The sequence below is a fragment of the Tenrec ecaudatus genome, chromosome 10 (assembly GCF_050624435.1).
Source record: "Tenrec ecaudatus isolate mTenEca1 chromosome 10, mTenEca1.hap1, whole genome shotgun sequence".
NCBI classification, from domain to species: Eukaryota; Metazoa; Chordata; class Mammalia; order Afrosoricida; family Tenrecidae; genus Tenrec; species Tenrec ecaudatus.
Genome location: NC_134539.1, coordinates 119,110,342 through 119,136,660, shown reverse-complemented (window position 1 = coordinate 119,136,660; position 26,319 = coordinate 119,110,342). Strand labels below are relative to the sequence as shown.

Here is a 26,319-nt window from a genome sequence, read left to right as displayed (position 1 = left end):
GACTCAGTTTTCCCAGTTAGATGTATGTACATCTTTGTTTATATGTGCCCCTATGTGCCCAGAATAGGCACCTATACATGAAATTTAAAGTCTGTACATTCCGTGCATTTGGAGATATTGCTAAATTATCTCCCAAAGATGAAAGCAATTTACACGTCTACTCACATTTTAGGGGACCCTGATTTCACAAACATTGGCCTAGTCTTACTTTGTTTCTCGCAAGTAAATCTTTTACTGGACTATTTCTAACTGTATATTGGCCACTTCCCCCTGGTTTCAGACCTCGCTGTCATATCGGGCTGTCCGAGGGAGAAATGAGCATAATCGCATACTACAGAGGGAAGAAAGATTTTATTCCACATATCCGTTAAACAGAAAGGGATGGGAAAGGGCTGACATGCCATCCAACTGAGGTCTGACCCAATCCTCAGAGCCATGCAGACTCCGCAGTTTCTATGCAAAGTTGGCTGTCCTCTGATTCTTTCAGTGGGCAAGTTGTCGCCAGCTCTAGCTTTCCCACAAGTCTTTGTAAAGCCTTTGTTGTGAGGACAGGAGGGCTCCATCTCTACCTTACAAGTCTGCTAGACCGGGGGATGTACACTGGTACAGATAGGAACTGGATCCCACAAGAAATCCAGGGCGGATGATTCCTTCAGGGCCAGTGGTGAGAGAGGCAATACCAGGAGGGTGGAGCGATGGTGGGGTGGACCAGGAAGGTGGAGGGAGTGTGGGTGGAAAGGGGGAACTGATTACAAGGATCTACATATATCCTCCTTCCTGCGGGACAGACAACAGAAAAGTGGGTAAAGGGAGACTTCAGGCAGTGTAAGATATGACAATCTAATAATAATTTATAAATTGTCAAGGGTCCATGAGGGAGGGGTTATGGGGAGGGAAGGGAAATATGAGGAGCTAATGCCAGGGGCTTAAGTGGAGAGCAAATGTTTTGAGAATGATGAGGGCAATGAATGGACAAATGTGCTTTACACAATTGATGTATGTATGGATTGTGGTATGAGCCCTAATTAAATGATTTTTTAAAATTGTATGAGCCTTTAATAAAATTATTTTTTTTAAATACAGACTGGAGGGATCTTTTGTTTCAGGAGAGAATGGGGGAGATAACTTCTATTTACGTCTCGCTGTTCTGTGGGGAATTCCCTTAAGCCAGCCTCCCTCCTTCTTTGGGTTCCTTTGCTTTTCCATTTTTCATTTCCAATAGGCCAGCTGGGTCTGTCCACCTTATTCCTGAACACTGGTCAGGGCTTCTGCCCCTCCCTGTCGACATAGAACTTCACCTTGGCAGTCTGCGGTCAGAAAGTGGGTGGAGGGTTCTCCAGATGATATTGGGACTGTGGTGAGCTTACAATGGAACCTTAACTCTGACTGAAGTGCCTTCCTTGGAAGCACTGAGGCAGGGCTAAGAACAAACACCAAAGCATCTTAGGGTATTGAATTAGCATCACGCTTCTGCAACTTCAGCATTGGCAGCTTCCTGTCTGCCCAGCAAAGGGTAATTGATGGTTTGCAGTCATACTGCTGGCATTACATTTGTGCACATTTGAATTATAACAATCTGAATAATAATATTGTGTGGTTATTTGAATAAAAATGTTGCGTTGCTTCCTTGAGTCAGTTGCCCTGGAAGGCTGAGTAGCACTGCTGTGAAGGGGTTCTGACCATTGCTCAGGAGAGAGACCAGGTTTTCTACTCCCATGCACAGTTACCGTCCACGAAACATACCCTGCCTTCTAAAACCCAACCCACTGCCATCAAGTTGATGCTGATTCAAAGTGACCCATTGTGGGTTTCTGAGACTGTAACTGCCTTATGGGAGTAGAAATCTCACACTTTTTCACTCTAGCAGCTGCCAGTGGTTTCGAACTGCCAACCATGCAAACCACAGCCCAAGGTTTAACCACTATGGCACAAGGGCTCCTACCCTCCATAATCACTGTATGTTGGAATGGACTCTGTGGCAGTGAAGCTGTGCCTAACCTTTACCAGAACAGATCGCTCTCCCATGGGGCTCTGCTGGGTTCACACTGCCAAACGTAACCATTCCACCTATCAGGATGAGCTCTGGGGTCTATCCGGTCCGTTTCCCCCAAGCATAGGAGCTGAAAACTTTGCTCAGTCTGCACAACCCTCATCATCGTCGTTACTTCCGAGCACGTTGTTGCAGCTTCCTGTCAATCCTTCCTATGGAGTGTCTTCCGAGTGGTCGCTGACCTCTATTGTACCACCATCCTGTCCTTTCCCAGGGACAGGTGACCTGATCACATGTCCACAGTATGTGAGAGAAGTCTGGTCATCTTCACTTACACCATTTTAGTCTGTTAACCTGTGAAATATTTAATATTCTTTGTCAACATCATACTTCAAAGTCATCGGTTTGCTACCAGAATCAACTTTCTTGTTTTTTCACCAAGAGGAAGAATTACTCTGGTCAGACAGAGAGGTCATGCTGGAGAACTATTCTGGCCTCCAGAGAGGAGCCAGGTCAACACCTCAAAGCTTGGGAGGTCAAAGAACTAAATACCCTCTCACATGTGCCGGCGGCGTTTAAAAGTTCCCATGGGCGGGAGGATTTCTGGGATTTCAATCCAGCATGCTCCATGTGCACCATATGATGTCAAGTGCTAGGATTCTGGGGTGTAATCCACTAATGGTGCCATTGCTTGTCTCTGAGGCAATCTCTGTGAAAATAGCTTAAGGTTTTCCATGAGAGAGGAGGCCTGGTCACTGAACATATGGGTGCTGTAGCAAAGTGTGGGGAAGAAAGAAAATGGGCTTTGCTATCAGAAAGAATAGAATCTGGGATCTTAAAGTCTTGCCTTAAAACCAGCAGTCATCTAAGTAAAGTGTCAGCTAATTCCACAGAAGAAGCACACCAGACTGTGTGATCCAAGGATTGTAAATAATAAAATCCGAGACTGGAGGAGGGGACAGCATTAGAACTTCAATTCTGAGCACACAACTTGGAAAAGGTTACGGATGACAGTGAAAGCCCCAAATCCATTCCCCCGTGGATGAAGCCTGTGGGAAATCCCCTCTGACCACAGACTGGGAATGTGAATAGCATTCCTATCAGAAAGAGTGTGTGGTGAAGTGGATTATTGCAGATGAAGTAGGGTAAAAATGCAACACCTTATTATTTCATTTCCCTTTTAACTCATTTTACATTTGTTTCCATTTTTTATATTTTCTGCTTTCTTTTTGATTCAGGTTTTTCTCTGTTTTGTTTTGTTATTATTTAGGGGCCTGTGTGTGTATTTTTGTATATGAGATGTAGGATGGGTGGGTCTATGGAGACAGTAACTGGACTGATGATTTCTTGGGGGCATGGTGGGAGCGGTTGGTGAGAAATGGGGAAATAGAGACAATGAACACAAGAAGGAAAAGATCTTCAGGGATTGGTTGCAGTGATGATTGTACACGTCTTTTTCTTACGAGTGATCTCTGGAATTGTGTGATTTGTCAGTAGAACTTTTGAGACAGAAAAAGAGACTGCAGAACCTTGTCTGAGTTGGAACACCACTCGGTCATACAGAGCAATTGCTCTCCCCTCTGTCTCTGGCTTAGCTGCCTCTACTTTTCCTCTTGGACCCAGTTGTTTCCTCGTCTTCTTTTTAAATAATTTTACTGGGGGCTCACACAACTCTTATCACAATCCAGACATATATCTTATGTCAAGCAAATTTGTACATTTGTTGCCCTCATTATTTTCAAAACCTTTTTTTTCTACTTGAGCCCTTGGTATCAACTCCTAATTTTTTGCTCTTCCTCCCCACCCTCTTACTTCACGAACCTTTGACAATTAAAAAATTATTAGTAATGTTTCATGTCTTACACTGACCAATGTCTCCCTTCACCCATTTTTCTGTTATGCATCCCCCTGGGAGGGGGTTACATGTAGATCATAGTGATCAATGCCCCCTTTCTTCCCCCACCTTCTCCTTACCCTCCCTACTCTCAATATGGGTCCTGAGGGGTTTATCTGCCCTGGATTCCCTGTGTTTCCAGCTCTGATCTGTACCCAGGTACATGCTTTGTTCTAGACAGATTTTTAAGGTAGATTTGGGGTCATGATAGTGGGGGGGACAGGGAAGAACAAAAGAACTAGGGGAAAGTTGTTTGTTTCATTGGTGCTTCACTGCACCCTGACTGGCTCATCTCCTCCTTGTGACCCTTCTCTAAGCAGATGCTCACCTATCCACAGATGGGCCTTTGGTCCCCGCTCTACACTCCCCCTCTTTCACATTGATGTGATTTTTTTTTGTTCTGGATTTATGATACCTATTATCTGATCCCATCAACACCTGATGATCACACAGGCTGGTGTGCTTCTTCCTTGTGGACTTTGTTGCTTCTCAGTCAGATAGCTGCTTGTTTATCTTCAAGCCTTTTAGTCTCCAGATGCTGTATCTTTTGATAGCCGGGCACCTTCAGATTTCTTCACCATATTGCCTATGCACCCACTTTGTCTTCAGCAACTGTCAGGAAGGTGAGCATCATGGAATGCTGGTTATTAAAACTAAGTGTTATTGTGTTGAGGGAGTACTTGAGTAGAGGCCCAATGTCCATCTGCTACCTTAATACTTAACATTTGAATAGATATGCATGGATCTATTTCCCAATCATTATATATAAATATATTTACATATGTACATGCCTGTATTTAGACCTCCATAAATGCCCTTTGCCTCCTACTTCTTTCCTCAATTTCTTTTTACTTTCCTCTTGTCCCACTATTGCGTTCAGCCTTCATTCAGATTTCAGTGATTCCTCTCAGTTCCATTGCCCTTGATTAAGCCCTACCACGCATCCTATGCCTTCCTTGCCATATCTTTTAGATCATTTGTTGTTCCCTTGTCCCTGGGTTTTTTAGCACCCCCTTCCTTTCCCCTGCCTCCTCCCAGAATCGTTGGTCCTGTTGTTTTTTCCTTTGGATTGTTTATCCCACCTATCTTTTCTAGGTAAACATGCGTACACAATAATCAGCACACACACACAAAACACAGAGCAACAGAAAACAGAAAACCCAATGACGAGAGAGAGAGCGAGAGCGGGAGCGAGAGAGAGAGAGAGAGAGAGAGAGAGAGAGAAGAAAAGCCTATAAATAATTCCAGGTCAGTTTGCTGACCTTTAGGAGTGTGGTCTGGTCAAGTCTGATGGGGTGCCACACCCTGGCCCCAAAGTATATTTTTGATATTCCCTGGGGACTTCATTTCTTTGCTCCCCTTACTGCTCTGTTGCAGGCCCTTAGCATTTTTCCCCAGAGTGGTGGGGTCAGAGAGGGCACAGTTTCCATTCTGTGCCTCCAGTTCTATCTGTCGAAGCGCTATGATGTACCCAGTTGTCAATTCTTCTTCCATCTTCCTTATTCATTGCCCAGATCAGCCATGCACAATGTGGTTGAAACTATGATGGCTTGGTATTATATTTCTAAGAAGCTTTTAATGTTTTAATTAAATTTTTTTGCAGAGAAAAACTGTCAGGAACTTTGTAAATGTAAACCTGTAGAAGGAGAAGTTTAAAACTCACTCTTGATTAAGACTACAAACCTAAGGCTCTTAATATTGCTTTAGGTTTTTCATTTTCTGACACTTTTAAAAGGTGGTTGACTCTGAATGATTCAGGAGAGAATAGAAATAGTGATTCATTATTCTGGAGATGAGAGCTGGTGGATAGAACTAAGAGTGAATATTTTTTTTTAGTGGATATCCCTTTATCTTTTGAATTGTATACAAAGTTCCTATTACTTATTCTCCAACAATTTACTGTAGGACCACTGGGTTCGTGTCATCAAACTACTGGCCGGATATTCATGTTCCCATACCTAGTGTCTCCATAAAACCAGACAAAAGTAACCGTTGTGCTGCTGCCTATTCATGGTGAACCCCGCACATGTTTTGCAGAGAGGAACTCAGTCGGGGTCTCAGGCTATGGCCTTCCAGAGACCCACCCTGAGCCTTTCTTCTCCTGTTCCCGGGTGTCTCTGACCCAGCACTCCTTCAACTGAATCATTTGTGCCACCTGGGGTTCCTTGGTGTCTCCATGTCTGTTACCATCTGGTTGATTTCGACTTATGCAATCCCTCAGACGATTTTATTAAAACGAGATGTCTCTTCCTTCAATTACAAGGAAAGGAAAGATTTGCTCATTTCTCACTTTTCTTAATTAATGTATTTTTAAATTTATGTGTCTTAACCCCTTTTTATACATCTAAAAATTAATCAGGGATGGGGAGAAAATGGCGACCAGATAGGACTCATCCCTCGGGAGCTCCTGCTGCCAGACCAGAAAATCGGGAGTAAGGCTAAGGAAACAGGGAGGTGGAATCTTGAAATTAGAACTAGGGTACCAAGGTTTCTCCTGAACCCCTTTTTGTGTGGGATTTCCACTCACAAAGCAAACCAAGAATTCTTTAAAGTGCTCTAACTTTGGCGAGCCCACAGGCACCGGCTGTGCCTTTGCCGGGAATAGCGATTCCTGCAGGCAGCCGGCGGAGAGGGAACAGAATCCCAGACACAAGGGGAACCTCACTCCGGAGCTCTCTGTGTGGTTGGCTGCCTTGAGCCCACGGCCAGGGGAGTGGTGGCGGGTAGCCATAATATAGAGTGAAAGAAAAAATATTGTATTACCTTAGGACGATCGTGGTGCGGGAGAAAATAAGTAGAAAGTTGGCCATCGGGGGAGAAAATGTAGTTCGAATTTGCCGAGAAGAAATAACCCCCATAATAAGCTGGATCTCCCCTTCTGGGGGCCAGCCTGACAGCCCCCAAATCGGAGCACATTACAAGCACAAAAAAAGGGGGGGTGAAATATATATTATTGGTTTAAAACTCAAATCCAAGTCTGGTTGCTCAGTTCCAAGGATCACATAGGTGGAGGCTCTTAACATAAATCAGCATAAGAAGAAACCTAACCAAAGAATGCCAGAACTCAGCTATGGGGCCTGGCGACTTTTAGCATAAAAAAGACCCGCTGTAGCAAGTCAGCTTTAAACAGCAAGGAGCTGAAGCCTAGTGACTGTTAGAGACAATTACATTTGAGTATACTCTAGCTGGCCAGTGAGATAAAAAAATAAAATCCTCAGGCTCATCGGGCTTGCTTTTTAACTTTTTTGTCTCTTCTGTGCCTCTTTCTTGGTCTCTCACATTCTACTGCTAACCTCCAGATCACTTCCCTTAGTCTAGGGCATTTACACCTGCGCCACACCCAGCTAGGTGAGCTCCACCCTGGGTAGCTAGATAGGCTGGAAAAAACCTACTGACTTCCACCAGGTGATACTGTGCTCAACTTCTTACTGAGCAATTCCTGCCTGTGTGCCTGGGGGCATGAGGCAGCTTGGCCAACACTTCTCAATGCTCCAAGATGCTGCAGGAACCTCTGCCCAGCATCAGCAACACCAAAGCAGGCAACCCTTCTGGGTCACTCCCTTGAGAGGGAAGTCACAGGAGGATAAAGTGGTAAATTAATTCCATAGTAAAATAAGCTATAGGCAGTTAGAAGAAGCACTCCTACAAGTCTCCCAGAGAGAGCCAGTGCTCTTTGACTCCCTGGAAAATGGCACCTGGCTCATCTAAAACAACGCTACGCAAACAGCCATCAGCTCCAATGACCTCAACTAAAAAACAGGAGAAACAAAAGGCAATGGCAGAAGATGTCCTGAACATAACAACATGCATAGAGGAAGCAGACATTGAGCTGCCACGGAAAGAAATTTTCAGAATGCTACTTGAAGTCATAGAGGATATGAGGGAAACAATACAGAAAAAGTAAGAAATGATAGAAGAGGTAAAAGCCATAAATCAAAGAGAAATACAGGAGTTTAGGGAAGAAATAACAAAAACCAGTAGCACACTCATGGACCTCGAGAAACAACTGGAGGAATCAGAGAACCGCATCAGTGACTTGGAGGACAGCCAAGCAGACTTTAACAAACACGAACAACAATCTAATATCATCAGAGAAGCTGAAGAAAACTTTAGAGCTATGTCTGATGCTATGAAGTGGAACAACATTAGAATTATTGGCTTACGGGAGGAAGACACAACAAAGAAGTCATCTGCAACAATAGTGAGAGAATTCTTGGAGGAAAGCTTCCCCAGCTTAGTGAATGAAAACCAGGCAACCATTCAGGAGGCTGAAAGAACCCCAGCAAGACTGGATCCCAAGAAGAAGTCACCAAGGCACATAATAGTTAAATTATCCAACTTTGAGGAAAAAGAGAAAATCATGAGAGCAGTTAGGGTAAAACAAGCAATCACTTATAAAGGTTCCCAAATAAGAATATGATCAGACCTATCAGCAGAAACTATGAAGAAGAGAGAGTGGAGTAACATATTCAAAAAATTGCAGGAAAACAATGCAAACCCAAGAATACTCTACTCAGCCAAATTATCGATCAAGATAGATGGAGAAGTAAGAGTCTTCCAAGACAAGGAAAAACTCAAAGAATATGTTAGAAGAAACCGAGCCCTACAAAAGATCCTTGCCGACCCAGTATGGGCAGAAGAACAACACTCACAAAGCATAAATAAGAGACCACCACATAGAACAACCTCACCCAAAGGGCAAAAAAGAGAAAACAGACCTAAAGATAGCATTGACACATATAGAAAGATTTCAAAGGCTGCTGAGGTAAGCTTTAGAAAAAGAAGAAGGCAAATGGGGCATAGGGAAAAAGCTACGCTATACAAATATTCCTGGGGTGAGGACCAGGTGGTGTGGTGGGGACCAAACCAAATACAGGGATACACATGGTAGACAACTAAAAAAGGAGGTGGGAAAAGGAAAAAAAATAATAATAATAAAGAAAGGGTAGAGTGTCTCCACAGGGAAAGAGGAACCAGACTTCAACCCGATGCTCCAAGATGTGAATGCAACCTGCCAGTGTGGCGTGGGGAACCAGTGCAGAGGTCTGGGGGGCCGGCCCCAACCCCAACTACTAAGGGGACATCTGCCCCTCCCCTAAGAAGAATTTATATCAAAGGACGGCACTGAATCTACAGCTCTGGAAAAGGGACATATCTGATCAGAGCACATGGGAGCGATGAAGGGGGAGGAGGAGAGTGGAGCACATCATGACCCACCAGGCCAAGAGGTCGATGTTCCCAATTAGAACAGCCAGTCGACAGAGAGGACTACATTGCTGGCCCCACTATGAGACACGACGCCCTCTCACTGATCCATAGCCCTACATAGGACAACACCGGAGACACAGTGAGGGAATTGCACCCGATAGGATCCGCCACACCGAGGCAAAACATCAAGGGGGTGCAACAGAACAGCAAGGGAATGGAGCGGTGAGGTCCCCAGGGAAAGCTGAAGGTGGACTTTTGGGTCAGGGCATGGTGCCCCAACAGACTGGACTGGAAAACACTCCTAAAGGCCAACAAACAATTCTTGAACTAACTACAAGTTTTTCTTTCTTGTTATGTTTTGTTTTGTTTTAGTCATTGGTTTGTTGTTGTTTTGTTGTATATTGTTGCTAGGTTGTGCTCTGCCTTGTTTCTGTGCATGTTACTATCTCCGCAGGTCTGTCTAAATAAGATAGGCTGGATGAACAATCGGAGGATAAAACAACGGGACCGATAGTTCCATGGGGACACGGGAGATGGGGAGGTAGGGGGAAAGGTAGTGGTGTTAATAAACCCAGGGACAAGGGAACAACAAGCAATCCAAATCGGTGGTGAGAAGGGTGTGGGAGGCCTGGTTGGGCATGATCAAGGGTAATGTAACTAAGAGGAATTACTGAAACCCTGGTGGGGACTGAGCATGATAGTGGGACAGGAGGGAAGTCCAAGGAAATAGAGAAAAGAGCTGGGAGGCAGAGGACATTTATAGTGGTCTAGATAAAGATATGTACATATGCAAATATGTACATGAGGGTGAGGAAATAAATCTATGTACATATATTTGTAAAGTTAGTATTAAGGTTGCAGAGGGACATTGGGTCTTCACACAAGTACTCCCTGAATGCAAGAATACATCTATTAAATTGGCATTCTATGATGCTCACCTTCCCGATACAACCTCTGGAGACAAAGTGGGTGAACAACTAAATGTGGTGAAGAAAGCTGATGGTGCCCGGCTATCAAAAGATATAGCGTCTGGGGTCTTAAAGGCTTGAAGGTAAACAAGCGACCATCTGGCTTACAAGCAATAAAGCCCACATGGAAGAAGCACACCAGCCTGTGTGACCACGAGGTGCTGAAGGGATCAGTTATCAGGCATCAAAGAACAAAAAAAAATCGTATCATTTTGTGTTGACCTCCTGATATGATCGCTGAAGACAAATGGGCGCATAAGCAAATGTGGCAAAAAAGCTGATGGTGCCCGGCTATCAAAGATATAGTGTCTGGGGTCTTAAAGACTTGGAGGTAAACAAGCGGCCATCTAGCTCAGAAGCAACAAAGCCCACATGGAAGAAGCACACCAGCCTGTGCAATCACAAGGTATCAAGGGATCAGGTATCAGGCATCATCAGAACAAAAATCTTACCATAGTGAATGAGCAGGGGAGTGCGGAGTGGAGACCCAAAGCCAATGTGTAGGCCACTGGACATCCCCTTACAGAAGGTTCTTGGGGAGGGGACCAGACAGTCAGGGTACGATGTAGCAACGATCAAAAATATAACTTTCCTCTATTTCATAAATGCTTTCTCCCCCACCCCCTCCCACTGTCATGATCCAAATCCTACCTTGCAAACCTGACTAGACCAGAGGAGGTACACTGGTACAGATGGGAACAGGAAACACAGGGAAGCCAGGGCAGATGATCCCCTCAGGACCAGTGGTGAGAGTGGCAATACTGGGAGGGTGGGTTGGAAAGGGGGAACCTATTTCAAGGATCTGCATGTGACCTCCTCCCTGGGGAACATACAACAGAAAAGTGGGGGAAGGGAGACGTGGGACAGAGCAAGATATGACCAAATAATAATTTATAAATTATCAGGGGTTCATGAGGGAGGGGAGAGAGGAAAAATGAGGACCTGATGCCAGGGACTTGGGTGGAGAGCAAATGTTTTGAGAATGATGAGGGCAACGAATGTACAAATGTGCTTTACACAATTGATGCATGTATTGATTGTGGTGGGAGGTGTATGAGTCCCTAATAAAATAATTTTTTTAAAAAGGAAAAAATGAATCAATTACAAAAATGCATTCACAAATTTGTCTCTAAATATCTACTTAAATCCCCCATGCCTCACTTTTCTGGACTCAGTGAGAACCCAGGAAGAGAGGAGACTAGAAGGAGACAGGGTGCAGACAACTGGGGAAGGGACACGATGAGTCCCGCAGGCTCTGAAACACGGGGAGAGTACCCCTCAGAGCTGCCATGTGCCCACAGGAAGAACCCGATTTCTTTCCCTAATCCCATGCTCTGTCCTCCTTCATTCCTACTTTCCCTTGCTTGGCAGCTGACCTGGAAGGAAAGTGCCTCTCCTAATGGGAATATGAGGGGAAGATTTTGGGGTGAGACAGAGTGAAGTAGGGAGAGAGCAGAGAGTGTGTGTGCCCTCATTCTGGAGGAAACAGCCCCACAGCTGGAGCAGGCAACAGAGATAGAAGAGAGAAACAAAAGTCTTTGACACCCAGACCTTGGTTACAAATGGCAGCCTCCACCCTTTGTCTTACCTCACCCATTATGGCTCGAGTTCCCACCCAGAAACCTAGGGAAACGTCCACCAGAAGGCCAAGTAAACAGCTCCCAGCTCCCTGGCCCAGGGTGCACAAGGGAAGTTGTATGCAAAGCGGAGAAACAAAAAAGAGTTGGGGAAACCCCAACAAAGTCTCCTGTTTGGCAATAGGGAAAGTCCCACATTCCTGACCAGGACTGTTCCAGTGTTCCTTATTATAATTTCATCACGGAGGTGATCAGACCTTCTGCAGGCTTTCCCAAAAGGGAGGCGCCTGTCAATCTACCCTTGCTGAACAGAGATACTTCCCTTCTCAGTCGCTCAGGGCAGGGAGTGGTGGGATAAGGACTCAACTGTGGGAGAGAAGAGTCAGATGCTGGCCCTAACCCTGTCCTCTCACTAATAAAAAAATCAGAGGCAAGCCATGACTAAACTCGAACCACTAAGCATTGTAAACATATATTCCTCGAATGAGAGACCGATTGAAGATGTCAGCCAAACACTCCAAAAGATGAAAAAAGAATTCAGAGCCTCAACAATAGTGTGTGACTTCAATACACCGCTCTCTGAGAAAGGTAGATCACAGGAAAAGAAACTCAACGAGGAGGCTAGAGTCTAAACACTACAATTAGACAATTTGACCTGATAGATATTTACAGAGCTTTTCATCCAAATACAAAAAAAAAAAATCATGGCTTGCCACCCCAACAGACTCGACTGGAAAACACTCCTAAAGGCTAACAAACAGTCCTTGAACTAACTCCAAGCTTTTCTTTCTTGTTGTGTTTTTTGTTTTGTTTTTGTCATTGGTTTGTTGTTGTTTAATTTTTTTGCTTGGTTTTGCTCTGTCTTGTTTTTGTACATGTTATTATCTCCACAGGTCTGTCTAAATAAGTGGCTAGATGAACAAACTGGAGGAGAAAACAACGGGACCAAATTTCCAGGAGGACATCAGAGAGGGGGAGCTGGGGAAAAAGGCAGTGGTGTTAACAAACCCAGAGACAAGGGAACAACGAGTGATCCAAATCGGTGCTGAGAAGGGTGTAGGAGGCCTGCTGGGCATGATCAAGGATTATGTAGAGGAATTACTGAAACCCAAATGATAAGCATGATAGTGGGACAAGAGGAAAGTCAATGGAAATAGAGGAAAGAGATAGGCGGCAAAGGGCATTTATACAGGTCTAAATACAGGCATGTACATATGTAAATATATTTATATATGAGATGGGGAAGGAGATCTATATGTATATATTTATAGGTTTAGTACTAAGATAGCAGATGGACATTGGGCCTCCACTCAAGTACTCCCTCAATGCAAAATACTTTGTTGTGTTAAACTGGCATTCCATGATGTTCACCTTCCTGACACAATCACTGAAGACAAAGTGGGTGAATAACAAATGTGGTGAAGAAAGCTGATGGTGCCCAGCTATCAAAAGAGATAGCATCTGGGGTCTTAAATGGTGGAAGGTAAGCAAGCGGCCATCTAGCTCAGAAGCAACAAAGCCCACATGGAAGAAGCCCACCAGCCTGGGTGATCTTGGATGCTGAATTAATCAGTTATCAGACATCAAAGAACAAAAAATCATACCATTGTGTGCTCATCTCCCTGATATGATCGCTGAAGACAAATGGGTGCATTAGCAAATGTGGTGAAGAAAGCTGATAGTGCCCGGCTATCAAAAGATATAGCATCTGGGGTTTAAAGGCTTGAAGGTAAGCAAGCGGCCATCTAGTTCAGAAGCAACAAAGCCCACATGTATGAAGCACACCAGCCAGTGCGATCATCAGGTGTCAAAGGGATCAGGTATCAGGCATCATCAGAACAAAAAACCATATCATTGTGAATGAGGGGGAGAGCGGTGTGGAGACCCAAAGCCTATCTATAGGCAATTGGACACCCCTTCTGGAAGGATCATGGGGAGGAGATAAGCCAGTCAGGGTGCAGTGTAGCAATGATGAAACATACAACTTCCCTCTAGTTCCTAAATGCTGCTTCCCCACCCCACCCCCAACCAACTATCATGATCCCAATTTTACTTTATAAATCTGGCTAGACCAGAGAATGTACACTGGTACAGATAGGAACTGGAAACACAGGGAATCCATGGCAGATGATTCTTTCAGCACCAGTGGTGGGAGTGGTGATACCGGTAGGGTGGTTTGGAAAGGGGGAATCAATTACAAGGATCTACATATAACCTCCTTCCTGGGGGATAGACAACAGAAATGGGGATGAAGGGAGATGTTGGACAGTGAAAGATATGACAAAATAATAATTTATAAATTACCAAGGGTTAATGAAGGAGGGGAAGCAGGGAAGGAGGGGGAAAATATGGAGCTGATGCTAGGGGCTTAAGTGGAGAGCAAACTTTTGAGAATGATGTAAAAATGGGTTTTACACAATACGTATGAATAGATTGTAATAAGAGTTTTATGAACCCCTATAAAATGATTTTTAAAAAAGAAGAAGAAGCAGTGGTCAGAGGATGGCAATCCAGAGACAGGATGGAGCTCCAACAAAATCAGGGAGCACTTTGACAGGACCTCCGTATATGTTTGGACACAGGCCACAGCCCCGAGAAAGCACTATTTCCATTAACTGGCTGCTCATAGCAGATGTCACAGTGGAAATGTTTACCATCTCTCAGATCTCCTGGGGGAGGCGTGGGTGACTACATCCTAACTGCAAAACCACCAGGAGGCATGGCCCAGTCTAGTCCACACAACCCTTTAACCCTCAATATCCGTGTTGAAATATTAAGGGAAGTCATGCATTTGGAGTATTTAGCCCAGAGCGCACAGAAATAACTCAGTAACTGTTCCTTCTTACTGTTTTTGGAAACTATTGTCCTTACTAATTGAAAAAAAAAAAAAGAAGAAGAAGTAAAACCCTCTGTCATTGAGTAAATTCTGACTCACAGAGCCTCCCTGTGGGTCAGAGAGGAACTGCACTCTGTGGGTTTCAAAGGTTGTCATTTCATGACAGTAGATTGCCAGGTAGTCATTCTATGGTGTCTCTGGGTGGGTTTATGCGTCCAACCTTTAGGTTAGTAGCTAAGTGCAATTCCCTTTGCCCCAAATACAGATGAAAACCACAAAGAAACTTTCGATGATTGCTACAAAATTTTATTTCATTGCAAACACATGAAGCCCATCGACAGGACTGAGGTACCTGCAGTAGCAGAGAAAGGGTAGTGATGGACCGTCCCCATGGGGGACAGGTGGGAGTCAGTAACACAGACATAAATAATCACAATGTCGCCAAATACAATAACACATCAAGATTAAATTAAGAGAACGAATAGGGCATGCTGAGAGGAATTCTGAGTGTGGAGAGGATGTGGCTAACGGAGCAATGCCCGGGCTTGCATGTCCTTCTTTGGAGACGTGCTGCTCTTGGCGGACTCAGTTCAGCTCCAGGTCATCCATGTACTCCTGGACCCAGGGGTCACTCAGGTTGGCACAGACTTGACTTCCCCTTCTGGTTTGGGATCTGGGAATGAAGAAGTGGGTGAGTTAAAACCCCAAGGAACCTCTGAGGACATCTGGGGCTCTTCTCTGCCTGCAGCCTGTGTCTCCCCGACGTGAGCACCGTCCTTGGTGGCGCACATAAGGTAGCTCTAGTGTATGGAGCTCCTGAGGGTGACACTGAAGAAAGACTCCCCGTAACTTCTCCTCCTTGGTCTCAATGATGGTTTAGGGTTGCTTAAACTGGAAACCAGTGAGTCTTACCATTAATATCTCCTACTGACCTGAGCAATGACTTTTCTACACATTTTCCAGCATGACTTTTAAAAAACGGTTCAACCTCTGTGACCTTTTAAAAACACGTTTTCTAGTTTCCTGACCCGTGGTTAACTTCTCTCCAGGAAGCCCTTCTGCTCCCTTGACTCTTTCCCGCCCGCTCCCACAGGACTCAACAACCCCCCCCCCCCAAAGTGACCTATGTCAACACTGCTCCCTGGACACCAGGGCTTCTGTTCCGAGGGCACACTTCCCTGCTGCTTGGGCCTCTGACCCCAAGAGCCCTTTCCATTCCTCCAGCCTCTGCACTCCCCTTCCGGAGAAGCCCAAGGGTGACATTACACCACAGCTGGCTGAGAGCAGAGGCTGCTGGTCTCGTAGTAATCCATCACAAAGTTCTGAGGAAGTTGCCGCAGGGTATAGGAGAAGCAGCAGGCAGTCGAGGGTCGGAGCCCACTGAGGAGAAAGGGGAGGGAGCCACGCATTTCACGGGAGCTGCTCATTTGTCAACGTTCCTCTGGCGCCACCAGAACCCTAAACACGGTTGGTCTCCTACATGATCTCACGCACCCTGAGTGGGAGTCTTACTGACTAGAGGTTCCCATGGAAGACATCTGAAAGATTGGAGTTAGATTGAATCTCAGTGCTAATGTCCAGCTCCCTTTGCTTCACAAATTGGGAGATCTAGACTTGATCAAGTAGCCAATTATTCTGCCAGTGTTTCATAGTCTCAAAGTTTTTTCTCCAATAAAACAATATGTACACACCCAGCCACTTGAATGTGACTGAATGTCTACCAGTTAATTTATAGTTAACAGAAGTCTATCTCGAATCCTTCAACTCCCTTTTGCCCCATCTTCAAGTTCCACTGTTGGATCAAGACCAACCCCGGCTAGAGTTGTGGGCTTGGCATAAATCCTGACTCTAGAAATCATAGGTGGAAGGGGGACTTACTCGATGCAGTGAGGACGGGAGAGCAGAAGTCAGCCTCCAGCACAAGCAGAGAGAGGACAGCCACGCAGAGCTTCATGGTCTTGGCTCAGAAGAGGATTACAGACGCTGAGACTGCAGAATCCAGAAGCTTCAGAACTCAGAGTGTCCTGTGCTGACACTACATTGGGAGCTCCTCTTTATAGGGCCTTGGGGCCTTAGACAGAGGTGGGAGCGCAGGATTCAGAATTTCTTTAAAATAATTAAATAAAGTGAATGACGTGCTGAAGAATGAAGCATTAACTTGATGGAGCACAAAAGGTAGGCTAGAGGAGGGGAAATAGTCTGAAATCAGAAAGGTCCAGTGAAATAATGCATAAAATCCTAGCGAATTCCTAGCGCCTACTTGAGAATAATCAGTTTCCTATACCATGGCCCTGTTCAAAACTCACCTTCAAGAAATGATCACTGAAGATAAGCGTGTCACAGCAAGATGTGGTGACAAAAGCAGGTGGTGCCTGGCTATCAATCAGAATAGTGTCTGAGGGTTTTGGTTTTTTTTTGCTTTTTTTTTAAGAAAGAAAAGCCTGTTAATAGTTCAAGGTCTGTTTGTTGACCTTTAGGAGTGTTTTCCGGGTGAGTCTGATGGGGTGCCATGCTCTCGCCCCCAAATCCATCCTTGATACTCCCTCAGGAACTCCTTGCTCTGCTTCCCCCGCTGCTCTATTGCATGCCCCCAGTGTTTTGCCTCAGTGTAGTGGGTGCAGCTCAGTCACACATCCCACACTGTGTCTCCATTGCTGTTCCGTGTAGGGACATGTGTCTGTGCAGGATGTCCCATCTCACAGTGGGGCCGGCCATATGATCTCTGTGCATTGGCTGCTCCAAGCAGGGCTATTGTCCTCTGAGCTTGGTGGGCCCTGGTGTGCTCCACTCCCTTCCTCCCTCCTTCATTTGCTTCAGCTTCCTTCTGGGTATGGTAGGTTAGTTCCTTTCCCTCACCAGACGATCTATTTTCATTTTCTGTGGCACTCCTTTCCATGGTGGGCTCAGGCTGATTCTGGTTGGGGCCAGGCATATAGTCCAGTCTTTTTGTGGATTCCTCCGCACATTACGTTGCCCTCCTGGATTGGCGTGTCATGGTGGGGTCTATATGCACATTTCAGTTCTGTGGGGACACAACCAATACTCTTCTCCTTGGTGAATTAGTGCCCTGTTCCCCCATGTCATCATCTCAGTTTCTCCCCACCCCAATTCTCCCTCTTCCTTCCCCCCTTCCCCTTCTTTATGTTGGATTCTCACGTACCTCCCTGGGTGTGGCCTTTCTCCCCCCGTCTATCTGAGCTTCCACCCGTCTACTGTGAGATAAGTGTCTGTTCTATTCCTGCTGTGCTGATCACACTTACCTCCGGGGACTCATCATTGGCTTATCATGCTTAACATGATTCCTTCCAACTCTTCTCATGACACGACGTGTTTTATGTAATCATCCATGTTTTTCAGTGCTTCATAGTACTCCATTGTATGTATGTGCCAACGTTTGCTAACCCACTCATCTATTGATGGAAACTTAGGCTATTCCAAGTCTTTGTGATTATGAATTGGGCCGCAATAAATATTGGAGCGCATATGACTGGTCGAGTTTTATTTGCTGCTTCCACTGGGTATATGCCCAGTAGAAGGATGGCTGGGTCACAAGGTAGATCAATTTACATTTCGTTAAGTATCCCCAGATTGCTTTCCACAGTGGCTGTACAAATCTACATGACCACCAGCAGTGGAGGAGGGTTCCTACTTCACCACAATCCCTCCAACATTTGTTGCTCTCTGATTTTCTGATTTGGGATAGCCTCGGGGGTGTTGGGTGGTACCTCGTGGTTGTTTTGATTTGCATTTCTCTCATGGCTAATGACCAGGAACACTCTCTCATGTGCTTGTTGGCCATATGGGTCTCCTCCCCAGTGAAAGTTCTCTTCAGTTATTTTGCCTGTTTGCTTAGGGGATTAACTGTTTTCCTCTTTTTGCAGGTCATGAGGGTGTTGTAGATTTTAGTAATGAGCCCTTTGTGTGATGTGTCATTACTAAAAATCCTCTCCCAGTTTGTGAGTTGTCTTGTCACCCTCTTGGTGAAGTCTTTTGAGGAGCACAGGTGTTTTATTCTTATTAAATCCCATTTGTTGAATTCCAGTTCACCTTTATGTGTCCTTTCCTATGAGTCTATGAGTTCCCTGGGCCAGTGATCTGAGGTTAGTCGCAATTCCCTCCTTGATGGTCCTGATGGTTTGAGGTTTAACTTCTAGGTCTGTGATCCACCTTGAGTTTATTCTTGTGCATGGGGTGAGGTAAACGTCTTGTTTCATCTTTCTACATGTGGATATCCATTGTTTCCAGCACAACTTGTTAAAAAGGGCATCCACTTCCTACTTGATGGTTTTTGGACCCTTGTCGAAGATCAGTTGTCTATATGCTGATGGTTTTATTCCTGGGCTTTCTATTCTTTTCCACTGGTCTGAGTGTCTGTCGTTGTGCCAGCACCATGCTGTTTTGACCACTGTAGCTGTGTAATAGGCATCAAAACCAGGTAAGGTGAGTCCTCCAACATTGTCCTTCTTGAGGAGTTCTCTGCTAATTCTGGGTTTCTTCCCTCTCCATATGAAATTGATGATCAGTTTTTCCAATTCTTTAAATAAGGTTGTTGGTATTTGAATCAGTATAGGATTGAACTTGTAAAGTGCTTTAGGTATGGTTGTCGTCGTTACTATGTTAAGCCTTCCAATCCATGAACAGGGGATGGTCTTCCATTTGTGGAAGTCGCTTTTGATTTCCTGTAGTAGGGGCTTATAGTTTTCCTTGTATAGGTCTTTAGTATTTTTTGTTAAATATATTCCTAGGTATTTCAGTTTGTTCTTAGCGACTGTGAAGGGTACTTCCTTCTTGATCTCCTCTCATGGTCCTCTCCAATGTGTATAGAACACCTGCTGACTTCTGTTTGTTGATCTTGTATCCTGCCACTTTGCCATATTCCTCTATCGCTGTAATTTATTCCTGTTGTGGAGCTTGGGGGTTTTCAATGTACAGGATCATGTCATCTGCAAATAGCAATAGTTTCACCTCCTCCTCTCCCATTTGGATCCCTTTGATGTCCTTCCGCTGTTTTATGTTGTAAGCCAGACCCTCCAGAACAATATTGAGTAGAACTGGGGACAGGGGACATCCTTGTCTTGTACCCTTTTTCAGTGGGATTGTTTTTGTCTTTTCTCCATTAACTATGATGTTGGCCGTTGGCCTTTCATAGATAGCTTGTATCAACTTGAAGAATTTAGCTTCTAATCCTATCGTCATGAGTGTCTTAATTAGGAATGGGTGTTGGATGTTGTCAAATGCTTTTTCTGCATCTATGAATATTATCATATGGATTTTATCCTTTTTCTTCTTGAGATGGTATATAATATTGGTGGATTTTAAGATGTTAAACCATCCCTGCATCCCTGGGATGAATCCTACCTGGTCGTGGTGGATATGTTTTATATACTTTTGTAGTCTATTGGCCAATATTTTGTTAAGGATTTTTGCATCTACATTCATTGGGGATATTGGTCTGTAATTCTCTATACATGTGGGGTCATTGCCCTGTTTGGGTATCAGAGTTATGCTGGCTTTGTAGAATGAGTTTGGGAGTTTGCCATCATTTTCTATGCTATGGAATACTTTGGGAGGGATCGGTGTCAACTCTTCCCTGAATGCACGTAGAATTCTGATGTGAAGGCATCTGGCCTGGGGGCTTTTTGTTGTTGGTAAGTTCTTGATGATCCTCTCTATTTCTTCTTTTGCTATAGGTTTGTTGAGGTTCTTGACGTCTGTCTGAGATAATCTAGGGAGAGACTGTTTTTCCAAGTATTTAACCATGCCTTCCATGTTTCTGAATTCATTAGAATATAGTCATTCATAGTACTTTGTGATTCTCCTTTTAATCACATTGGGGTCTATTGTAATTGCCTTTTTTCCATCCCTCATCCTTACTATTGATGTTTGCTCCTTTCTATCCTTCGTCAGCTTCACCAGCAGTCTATCTATGATGTCGATACTTTTGTGGAACCAGCTTTTAGCTACATTTATCTTTTACATCATCTCTTGTCTTCCCACTGGTTTAACTCTGCCCTGAGATTTATTATTTCTTTTCCCTTGCTATTGGAGGGGTTGTTCTGCTGACTCTGTTCTAGTTGTTGGAGGTTTTGTATTAATGTGTCTGTCATAAGCCTCGCCTCTTTTTTTGATATATGCATTTAATGATATCAAGCTACCTCTGATAACTGCCTTTGCAGTGTCCCATAGTTTTGGTATGTCGTATGCTCATTCTCCTTATTTTCTAGAAACTTCCTAATAGCCTCTCTGATCTGGGCCTGCACCCATTCACGTCGCAGGAGATCATTGTTCTTCCTCCAATTGGTTGTCCTTGCCTTTCTGGACGTCCTCTTATTAATCTCCAGTTTTGTGGCATGGTGATCTGAGAAAGATGTCTGAATAATATCTATGTGATTGAATTTACTCAGGCTTGACCTGTGTCCAGCATGTGGTCTATTCTTGAAAGTGATCCATGTGGGCTTGAGAAGAATGTGAATTTTTTGTGTAAATATTCAATATGCTAACTGGTTCTTTGAGCACTATGAAGTGTCCCTCCTTGTCTCCTTTACAGTTTTCATCTTGAGTTCCATTTTGTTGGAGATCAAGGTAGCCACCCCTGCTTTTTTTAAGTTGCTATAAGCTTGGTATACTTAATTCCAGGCTTTTATTCTTCACAGATTTTTGTCTGTGAGCTTAAGATGTATCTCTTGATGGATTTTATTTTCTGAGGCAGTCCTCCAGCCTTTTTCTTTTAATATACCAATTGAGTCCATTGGATTTCAGCGTTGTTTTCACAATCTGTGGATTCATAGTTGTCATACCCTGTCTTGTGATTTGGGTGTTTTCCTATCTCCCTTCATATTAGTGGGCTGTGTTTGAGTGAAGAGTTTCTATTTTGTCTTCTTTGCCCTCTGATACCCTGTTGACCTGGAAATTGTTGCTGGCATGTTGGCTTCAAGATGGAGATGGGCTATATGGTGGTCTCCTGTTTGTTTTTGGTGGAGGTTGATCCTCTGGGCATAAAATTGATCAAGTATCTTCTGCAGGGTCACGGGTCTTTCAGAAGCAGGGAAGAGCCTATAGATGTTACCTGTTATATCCTCTGCACAGATGTGGCCTCACCCACATGTGGACACACCACTCTCCCTTCTCACACTCCCAGTCACTTTGGCAGAATGTTAAGCAGGAACCTGTGTTAGAACAGAGCCAGGTAACAACACAGATCAGGCAGATAAGAGGGGAAGCTAGGTCCTGAATCAGCAGCTAGTTGCATTTTCTTTTCATTCAGTTCATAAAGTAATTTAGAGATGATTACTAGCAGAATGATACTCATTTACAGCTTATCTATTTCAGTGAAAACCCACGCATTTACATAATCATTTCATGGGATCCTAAGTCAAGCCTACAGTAAAGATGGGGTCGCTGTGTTTGTGGAGGGGAAGTGCAAAGATGGCAAGATCGAGGACAACTTAGATAGAGGACATCTCTCTACTCTGTAGGGAAAGTTGCAGGGCAGGGTGGCCTAACATTGACTAGGTGCCAGCCAGGGTGCCTTAGAGCCAGCCTGTGGTGTGGGGCCACTAGCAGGGTTTACAGGTGGAGCAGCTGGGGCTCAAAGAGGTGACTTGCCTGCTGGGTGCTACAGCAGTGGGGCTCGACTCAGGCATGCATGGCTGCTATGTGTTTCTTTCTGCTGTGTGACACGATCAAACTGACCCTAACATAACTGGTACATATCCAGATTCCATGGCGTCCTACTAATCTGAATAATGGTCCTCAAAATTCCCAGGACCTCAAGGTTGGCTTTGAAATTGGACAATCAAGTTGGTACAAAAAGGGACTTAAGGGTCCACAGGCACCAAGGGTTCAAATAGAAAGAAAAGGTCTGAAAATGATGATGGTAACAAATGTACAAATATACTTGACACAATGCATGGATGGATGGATTGTGATAGGAATTGTACAAGCCCCCCAATAAGATGATATTTTAAGTATATTTAGACAAAAATGTTAATTATATCTCAATAAAACTTTTTTTTTAATGAGTCCACAGGGGCTTGAGGAAACACATGCGGAGCACTGAATGACTGTAGCCTCTGTTTTGACTGGATCCAGTCTCTGGACCTCTCTTGGCCTTTGCTTCTTCCCCTAAAAATGAGTCCTTTAGCTCTAGCAGAGGGGGACCGGGTTTTCTTCTCCAGTGTCCACTACAATCCATCCAGGAAGAGAGCTATGTGATAGCTGAGTAGAAAAGTCATGAACACCTTCACCCAGCATGAAGAGAAAGTGCTGTACTCGAGTAGCTTACAAATGGAATAGGAAAGGGGCTGTGGAGTATACTGTGCACACTGACCAACCCCAGAGAAGAACCATACCATCCCTTCTTGATCCTGTTACCTATTGTCCGTCTGCAGTGAGACAGTTGAGAATTCCTAGGTCCTACTTCCAGGAGTTGAGTCCTTCATTAAGTACATGCGCCGAACACTAAGCCATCAACACCAAGTCAATCCGACACATTGAAACATATAGGGCAACTTTGAAATGATCCCATTGAATTTCCAAGGCTATAAACCTTTACAAAAGAAGAATCTCACGTCTTCGTGTGAAGGGAAGGCTGGTGAATTCAAACTCCCAACTTTTCAGTTAACCAAGTGCTTAACCCAGTGTGCCCCAATGCTCCTAAGTATATGATAAACAAACCCACTGCCACCCCTGAGACTCCAATGCATAGCCAGAGCCCTATACAGGCTTTCCATGTCTGTCACACTTTATGGGAGCAGATAACCTCATCTTTCTACCACGTCTCTCTCTGTTTAAGTACACACCGAAAACCAAAACCCACCTATTGCCGTCAAGTCTGTTCTGACCCATAGAGACCCTATAGGACCAAGAACTGCCTCTGTGGGTTTGAGGTTGTCAGTATGTAGGAAAACAGAAAACCTCATCTTTCTTACTCAGAGTGAGTGGTGGGTTTGAACGTCCAACCTTATAGTTTATGGTGCTATGTGTAACCCACTATGCCACCAGGATTCCTGAGGTATATATCACAAACCAAATCCTTTGCCACTGAGTCAAATCTGACTCATGTGATCATATAAAACAGAATAGAACTGCCTATCTGGGATTCTGAGGCTGTAAATGTTTCCAGGAGCAGAAAGCCTCATCCCATTTCATCTTCCTCCCAAGGGATGGCTGATGGGCTTGAACTGCTGACCTTGAAGTTAGTAGGCCACATATACTCATAAACAAAACCAAATTCATAGCCATCGAGTTGATTCTGACTCATAGGGACCATATAGGACAAAGTAGAACTTTTAGTTTCTGAAACTGTAAATAGTTTTTCTTTCTTTCTTTTTATCATTTTATTTGGGGCTCTTATAGCTCTTATGACAAACCATCAATCCATCCATGTGTCAAGCAGTGATGTAGTTATTGTGCCAACCTGGCCAATAAACACCTGTGGGATTAATTAAAGGGCTGAGAGATAAATGGCTCGGCAAGCCTTGCCTTTCTTGTCTCTTGCTCCTTGATCATCAGAACAGTGGGCGGCTGCCTTGCTTGTTCTTTGCCTCTGTTTACAAGCTACACTACCTGCGGGACACCTAACCTGTGGACTGTGTCACAGTAATTTGAGGCTCCCTCAAGACCTGCTTCACCACACCACTGGAATTTACATCTCTTGAGCTGTGCACTGTCGGACCCTGTCACCTGCCTGACTATTGGTGACCTGCCTTGCTGTTTGCTGCCTGTGCCTGGATAGCCTGAATTGTTCTAAAGAGAACTACCCAGCGGCTCTCAAGACTTGAAGGACTGCCAGTGTATCACAGCTGTCTAACGGGAGTGAGTTGCACTGAGCCATTTGTACTGGTTTATAATTTATTTTGCTGTTTATTTCTTATATTATATATCTATCTATCTGTATAAAATTATGAGCATCCTTGTTTCTCTAGAGAATTCTGTTCAACATATTTGGTACCAGTAGTGCTTCTAGAAAATAAAATAATAAATATGGGGTTCTTAAATTGGCCTTCCAGCTTGATTAGTCTTAACAGCACAAATAATGCTACTTCTATGCCCAAAAACATGAATAAGTCTGCTACTCTTACTAATCCATGGTGTGAAATAACAAAGCAAATACCTACAGTATCACCACCGATAGATGAGGTGCTGGTTAAAGGAGAGGCTCTGAGTGATCGTATCTTCGATATTTTCCAGGAGTTTTGTCAGGATGACAAGTATAGGGAAGCTGTTTGACTGGTCCTTCTTACAATGGAAAGTGTGGTTAAGGAGAGGGATGATCTCAGAGTCTCAGAAGCACACCTAAGGTGTAGACAAACAGATGTGAAAGCATCCATCTGTGCGACAAAAAGAGCCTTCTCTCTTCTAGTAATAGAGCTGGCCATTGCTGACAACCAGGTCCAGAGTCTCATTATGCGACTGGCTGAATTACAACATCAGCTGAATTGCAGATCTAGAGCAGTGTCTGATACCAAAGTGAGGCCATTGATTGGAAAAAGTTGGGACCATGAAACATGGGATGGGAACATATAGGCTGATGATCCAGAAGAGGAGGATATTGAGCTCCTGGAAACATTTGACTCACCCCAGTCAATAGATCCACCCCTCCCAGCTGAAGGTATTAATTCACTATCAATAAAACAATCCACACCTGAGCAGATTAGCCAAGCTGTTCAAGTTGATATGCCAGGTGGGGCTGCATCAGTAGCATTGCCTGAGGGAAATGCCTTATAAGATATTGTTGAGAGCACCCAGAAACACCCTCACCACTCATTATTTCCTCTAGACCTGTCACTAAAATTAAGTCTCAGAAATCTCCTTAAGGTGAGGTTGAGATGATTACCCAAGAAGCATGCTATACTCACAAAGATCTGCTCAAGTTTTCAAATACAAGCAGAAGCCTGGGGAATATCCCTGGGAATTGTTACTAAGGGTGTGGGATACTGGTACACAAAATATATTATTAGATTGCTCTGAGTTTCTGGATATGGGACCCCTATGCACAGACTCTTCTTTCACTGTCTCTGTGAGAGAGCCTAAGAGAAGATCTAATTCTTCATTTGGTTGGTTTGCTGAAGCATAGACTGCCAGATGGCCTAGATTAAACCAACTTGAAGTACCTGACCTACCTTGGTACACTGCAGAGGAAGGCATCCAAAAGCTTAGAGAAATTAGTACATTGGAATGGATCTATCAAGATATTTTCATAGAACCAAAATGGGGGTGTCCTGAGGACATACCCTTTACCACAACCATAAGTAGTACATTTGTGAAGTGGGCCCCAGCATCTATTAAGGCTCCTGTAATTGCCATTTTTGTGCACCAGGATTAACAGTGGGCACTTCCCTAAGCAAACTCCAACATTTGCCCAAAATGAGGCTGATTGGTCCCAGTGATGGTAAAGGGAAGGTGTCAGCACTGAATCAACACAGACAGAGTGGATGTGGTTATAATAGACAACAAGGTTTCCATAGTAATTAAACCAACCTATCTCGTGTGGAATTATGGCATTGGCTACTTAGCCACGGTGTCCCTAAGAATGAAATAGATGTGAAACCTACTAAATATGTACGTGATCTATATAGGAGGAAGAATGGTAGAGCAGGTGAACAGCAGAATAGACAGTCATGATCACTCAATCAATTCCCAGACCTGGGCAGTTTACAGACCCACAACCCCTTGAATAAGGGGAAAGCCGGGTCCCTTTGAAGGAGAACCCTGCCACATCACTGAAGGTCTACACTGTTACTCTTTCTTCTAGCCTTCCCAAGAGGGACCAGCCTTTCACAAGAGTGACTGTTCATTGGGGAAAGGAAATAATCAAACTTTTGGGTGATTACTGGACACTGGCC

At 44.3% G+C, this 26,319-nt stretch overlaps 1 pseudogene; it reads right to left on the bottom strand.

The window, feature by feature from the left end:
• Positions 1–15,058: 15,058 nt before the first annotated feature.
• LOC142458222 (C-C motif chemokine 4-like) lies at positions 15,059–16,427 on the bottom strand (annotated as a pseudogene).
• Positions 16,428–26,319: the final 9,892 nt, after the last annotated feature.